The 6,750-nt window shown below is 37.3% G+C and overlaps 1 long non-coding RNA gene across 1 annotated transcript in view; it reads left to right on the top strand.

Moving 5' to 3' along the window:
- Window positions 1–507: 507 nt before the first annotated feature.
- The window catches only part of LOC128250442 (uncharacterized), a 7,995-nt gene continuing 1,752 nt past the window's right edge, over window positions 508–6,750 (top strand). The window contains exons 1-2 of the long non-coding RNA XR_008266456.1: window positions 508–827; window positions 6,194–6,339. This is a non-coding gene — a long non-coding RNA (uncharacterized LOC128250442). The remainder of the gene's footprint in view (window positions 828–6,193; window positions 6,340–6,750) is intronic.

Genomic DNA, 6,750 nt, shown 5'->3' with positions numbered 1-6,750 from the left:
TATATATATATATATATATACGACGAGCTTCTTTCAGTTTCTTTCTACCAAATCCACTCACAAGGCTTTGGTCGGCCCGAGGCTATAGTAGAAGACACTTGCCCAAGGTGCCACGCAGTGGGACTGAACCTGGAACCATGTGGTTGGGAAGCTAGCTACTTACCACACGGCCACTCCTGCGCCTATACTTGACAAAAAAAAACAAAAAAAAACACATAACAAGTAGTACAATGTTGTAAAATAAATAGGATATATAAACTAAATAACTAATTCTAGTATTAGAAAAAAATAAAGAGTGGCAGCCTTGAAAATTTTAAATAATGATGTCTCATTTAGTCACAAGGCCAACAATTTGTGGGGAAGGACAGACGGATTAAAATGGCCCAGTACATTACTGGTGCTTTATTTTATCGACCTCGTAGGGATGAAAGGTAAAGCTAACCTCAGCGGGATTGAACTTAGAATGTGATGGACCATAACTCTACGTTGCAAAGCACGTTGCCCGATGCTTAGGCACAAGTTCAGCAGTTTGATGGGAAGGCGGAAGTCGATTAAATGAAATAACAAAATCTGGAGGATTTCATTATTATTTTGACTGACACGTCTTTAAATTCTCTACGGTTTTTATCTACCAAACACCAGCATAAATTCCACGCAAACTAAGAACTGTCCGTGAAGCTTGGCGATCCGTAAAGAAGCGAATATCGAAACGGAGAAACCTACAGAAGGACAGTAACGAAAAATCATGAATCTATTATTCATACCTATTTACGGAGTGCTATATTTTATTATGGATAGTATAATAAATACTGCAAGTTCATGAAACGGTAATTATACTCTTTTCAAAGTGTTTTAGTTTTCATTCTTTTTAAAACCTGTTGTTTGTATCAATATCTGTTTAGTTCAGGGGTTTTCAAACTTTTTGACTTGCGGACCCCTTTATATTACAGGCTTTACCTTAGGGACCCCCTTATAAACGCTTATGAAATTTATACATAAATATTTGCTTAAAATAACATATATTTTAAAATTTATTTATTTAACAGTATTTAACAAAATAGGTTTATTGTCAATTAAAAGATTTCGATTAAAAAACATATAAAATCAAATTTCCCATAAAAAGTCTTTGCTGTCTACGAACCCCCTGTCTTGTCCTTGCGGACCACAGTTTAAAAGCCCCTGGTTTAGTCCACAACATTTTTCAAAAATCCCATAATTACCATAATTTACGAAAGCTTTATTTTTATTATCCAAATGTACATCTTAACTAAAGTGAACGTTCGAAGCACACGTTTGTTTTAATTTTAATTGCCTCTTAATTATTTCTTTTGCCTCGTTGTGTCGTATGTGCTTTAAGATGCTTTTCCCCCTAATTTTCGTACATACACTGAACAGTTACTGATTCCCACCCACCCCCGTTTATTCCAACATAGCCGCTTATATCAATTTAAATAAATGTGCATCACCCCCTATTATGTGAGACCCAAGAGTAAAAAACCAAAGGAGACAACCTAAAATTTTAAAAAAATTTTATACTGTCGTCACGAAACAATTACCGATTTACTACCCCACCTCCGTTTATTCCAACCCACCCGTTTATATGAATTTAAGCAAATGTTTAACCCACCTGCTCCAATCGCCCTCCTATTATTTGGGACCCGAGAGCAGTTAAATATATATATATATATATACAATGGACGGGAGTTGAACACCTACAGCTACTTGGATGCACATACGTGGACACGCATGCATGGATTCATACGCGCGCATACACTCACTAACGCGCTCGCAAGCACAATAGCTTCGAAATTTCTAGACGCATACATTTCGCTTTCGTTTTCCACAATATCGGGAGGGTAAGGACAACGCATAAACTGAGAGGAAGCAGAGACAATGAAGCAGCAGGGATTTGAAAGATGTGATAGCGGGGAAAGGAGTGTTTATATGAAGTGAGTCAGTAATCCACGGCATTGGGAACGGTGTAAAAGGAGGAAACACAATACTAGGGATTAGCGTGTCACAACTGACATAAAATGGCACAATTTCTGCTAATACGTTTAAAAAGAAAGACAAAATTCTCGTTTCTGAGACGTAATTGGCGTTACTTAAATTTAGCGTAAAATGAACGTTCTTTGTAAAAGAATTGAATGGTTTAAACAGAGTTAGGTCCCATCATGTCGAGAGGAGAAAGAAAGGAAAGGGAATGTTAGGAGTTACCTCCCATGAATAATGACCCCATTTAGTTGTTTCCCTTGCAGGTGTAAAATAAGCAAAATTTCTTTCCCAGAAAACGAAGAAAAGAAGCAATGTTAAATCTCTGAACGAAGTATTAACAGTAACTGCACGATAAAGTGAAGTATATTTGCCACTTAAATGTGGCTGACCCCTAAGGGTGGATGTTACTGTTGCTTTTAGCCCCAAGAGAACATCTCCTCCAGCTGGCTATCGACACACATCTGTGTCCTGTCTATATTTGCCAAGGGAAGTTATCTTTCCCATCTTGATCTGCGATACATACGGATTCTAGTTTAAGGGTAGGTTCCCTTCTTCAGCGTACGACAATCGCCGACCTTCGATGAGAAAGATACTTCCTGGCAAATGAGACATAAAGAAGAATAAATGAAGTGCGAGGGTTAGATCTAGTGTCTCCCGTCCATAATGTACATGAGATGGCTTTCCTAATGTTTGTAAGAAGAAACCTTGCCATTTCTTGGATGATAAAGTTCATCAAATGAAATGAACCTTATGTTGCCATCTCAGGTTACACCTGACCTATCGCAGAGGCTGTTAAGGCGGCATTGACTGTCACATTTGTCACCAGGTTCATGTAGCGCATAATAAAATTTCCTCTCCTTCAGACAGACACACAGAATGGTGGACAGGCAGACCGACTGTCCGGCAGATGGGCAGACACACAGACACACAGACAGACAAACTGACAGGCATACAGACAGAGAGATAGATAGATAGATAGATGGATGGATGGATGGATATGGGTATTTGTGATATTGTGATTTATTTTCATCAATAAATAGAGCTCTTCTCCGTTGTGAACATACGTGGTCTGATCAGTAAGTATCCGGGCTGTTGCCCCATATTAATGAAGCTAAAGCATGCAGAGTAGAGCCAGGAACCTGCACAAAGTGGATGTAGGCCTTGTCAAATCAAAACTGGATCTCTGTCTGTGGAGGCTCCCCGATGAATCTACCTCGAAACAGGAGGTGCCAATGAGGGTAGTAACATCAAACTCCCTTATTCACGAAATGCCACATATCAGAAGAGGCTCACAATAATAACTCTGTAGCAAAAACTGTTGTGCCCCAGCATGGCCACAGCTTTAGGATGAAACTGATAAAATAAAAACATATATTTAAATACGCGCAAGAGCCCTGATGTGAAAACGCTTGTTGAAACAAATATTGTTATATTTCGGGATGGTTATTTGTTTTCTCTTTTCTTATAAAAAAAAACACACGCACTATATATTCTTTCTTCATTCGTTTATTATTATTCTCAATTGTTAAGAAATCGTTCATCACTCATCTGTGACCTCTTCAGCAAATCTTTCCTCCACGTCTTTCCTTCTGTTCTGTTTAGTCTATTTTGTCTCGTTGTAATGTGCATCATCTGCGCATGAGTTTACATGTGAAATTGTGTTGTTCTCCGAAGATTATTTTCTTGTGAATTCATGATATGCCTTGAAATTTCTTTTAAAACATTTTATTACTTTAAAATTTCTATCTTACAATTAACTAAATTAGCATTAACTAATTAACGATTAACTAATTAGTTGTTTTCATATTTTTTTATAATTAAGATCTAAACTGTTAATATATGAATGCGAAAGAGATAGTTGAATAACTGTAAACCTACTTTTGGGCCACCCTGTATGTATATGTTAACAAACCGCGCTAACCTCAAAGTCTCCACATCATAGTGCTGCCTGAAAGTTATAGACAAAATATAAACCGCACAGAGATTGAGATAATTCATAAGTATTAGGTTATTGAATAATTAAAATAAAAATAATTAAAACAAAACTATTGTTGGCACTCCGTCGCTTACGACGTCGAGGGTTCCAGTTGATCCGATCAACAGAACAGCTTGCTCGCGAAATTAACCTCCAGGTGGCTGAGCATTCCACAGACACGTGTGCCCTTAACGTGTGACAAGGCTGACCCTTTGAATTACGGACACAACAGAAAAAGGAAGTAAGAGTGAGAGAGAGAGTTGTGGTGGAAGGGTACAGCAGGGTTCGCCACCTTCCCCTGCCGGAGCCTCGTGGAGCTTTAGGTGTTTTTGCTCGATAAACACTCACAATGCCCGGTCTGGGAATCGAAACCGCGATCCTATGACCGCGAGTCCACTGCCCTAACCACTGGGCCATTGCTCTTCCTCAAAACAAAACTATAACCTACTCACATCAGTAATTATATAGACGCACATGTATGAAGTAAATAGACACATTACACAGTAGGGCAACAATATATACACACCAGAGAAAGCAGTAATGTAAACATAGTATAATGAACAACTAATATAGACACAAGATTTTGGAGTGGAAGAAAGTTTATTGTTAATTATATGAACCACAGCACATGGTTGGTATTGTATTTTATCAATCTTGCAAGGATAGTTAACCCCAGCAAGATTTGAACGCAGAACGTTATGGGTCGGAAATAAATACCACAAGGTATTATTTTTCCAATAGTATTAAGACACAAGAACAGCAGAGTGGGGTGGGGGGCACTGTGTTAAATGAACCCCTGGATATTACTAGTACATATAACATCAGCTCCAGAATGACAATAGAAACTCTGGTAGGATTTGAACATAGAACATAAAGCGACAAAAGTAAATTGTAGAGTAAGACAAAAGTGAGATATTAGGGGAGAGATAGATATCTTTTTATTATAGCCACACAGGGCTGAGAGATAGAAAGATAGATACAGAGATAGATAGAGAGAGAGAGAGAGAGAGAGATATGAAAAAGAAAGAAAGGGTTGTTTTTTTGTTTGCATGGAATCAAAAGGAGAGTGGATTCGAACTTGTTACTTGGCTAAATTCTTTATTTCATCTCATCGTCTATTACCTAAACGTTACAAGTGCAATAATAATTATGGTGATAAAAGAAAGTGCGAAAGAAAGTAGAACAATCAATGATGGGTTTATGACATAATGAAAACACAAAAGAAACAGATATGGATGTTTAAGAACATTGAGGGGTTTACATTTGAACAGCCCAACGTAGAAGTGTGTCGCCATTTTTAGCCACTGCATGAGAACAGGCCAGATGCAGAGATGGAAAGCCATTGACATTTCGTTGGTTAAGCTGAAAATATGAGACAATAAAAACATTAAAAATTGGTGTCTAGAAGGGGAGGTAGATTGGTGGGGTGGAAGTAATTAAGTGAGGATTATGTTGCATTTAAACAGACTTATAACAAACATGTAGAGGCGCAATGGCCCAGTGGTTTGGGCAGCGGACTCGCGGTCGTAGGGTCGCGGTTTCGGTTCTCACATCTGGCATTGTGAGTGTTTATTGAGCGAAAACACCTAAAGTTCCACGAGGCTCCGGCAAGGGGTGGTGGCGAACCCTGCTGTACTCTTTGACCACAACGGTGGTGAACCCTGCTGTACTCTTTCACCACAACTTTCTCTCACTCGTTCTTCCTATTTCTGTTGTATCTGTATTTCAAAGGGCCAGTTGAATCTCTCCGAGAACTACGTTAAGGGTGCACGTGTCTGTGGAGTGCTCAGCCACTTGCCCGTCAACTTCACGAGCAGGCTGTTCCGTTGATCGGATCAACTGGAACTCGCGACGTCGTAACCGAGCGATTGCCATGTCCTGATTTAAGCTGCAATAGCTGTTTATTGCTGTAGCTCATTTAACTTTAGCCTTTATTTCATTAAATTTCCTTCACCTGAAAAAAAAGCAGTTTTATAATAACACTATGAGAGCAAATTTTAATAAGATATAACAGTTAGCTTTTAATGAAAAATAATATGCTGAATATACATAAAGCATGAATTATGGTAAAAAAAAAAACTTTGTAATTATAATAAAAGTTTGCAATGTACATAAAGACATGTAAAGATGTTGTGGGAATTATAACGATCGGAATATTTTAAAATTAGTATAACATTTTTACGTGATCTATTCAATAATTCATATCTTATTCTTTGATTGCAGCTGCTGTCTTGAAATAACCGATCAATACACAACTAGAAATCATAAGATAAAATGCATTTATACAGACTGTTTCTGAGAACTGACAGCTTTGCAGAGGTACAATATTTAGAGAGAATACTCCGACTGAAGAACTACTTTCCAATCACGTAAGTATATAAAGAGTTCCTATCTATTCTATGTTGTTGTTGTTTTTTTGTTGTTTTTTTTTTTCATGGTGGGTTTAAAGACGGAATGGCGACAACTACATGTCATTTAAGTGCCTTCAAATTCATTGTGAGAACAGGATAAAGTTAATGTAGACTTGGAAAGAAGGTTTCCATCAGAATGGAATTATATAAATTTTACTCAAGGTTCAGATTGAGACGATAAGCTGTCTATGAATCGAGTCTCTCAGCCATCAGATGTATTAACGATATTTACCAATAATCAGAAAATTATACAGGTTATACGACACTTTATATAATATATTTCATATATATATATATCTAACTAACTGTATGTGTGTGTATATATATATATATATATATATATACATATATATATATATATATATATAT

The sequence above is a fragment of the Octopus bimaculoides genome, chromosome 21, assembly GCF_001194135.2.
Source record: "Octopus bimaculoides isolate UCB-OBI-ISO-001 chromosome 21, ASM119413v2, whole genome shotgun sequence".
Taxonomy (NCBI): Eukaryota; Metazoa; Mollusca; class Cephalopoda; order Octopoda; family Octopodidae; genus Octopus; species Octopus bimaculoides.
Note: the sequence above shows the minus strand (reverse complement) of the source record. Positions and strands in the feature narration are given on the sequence as shown.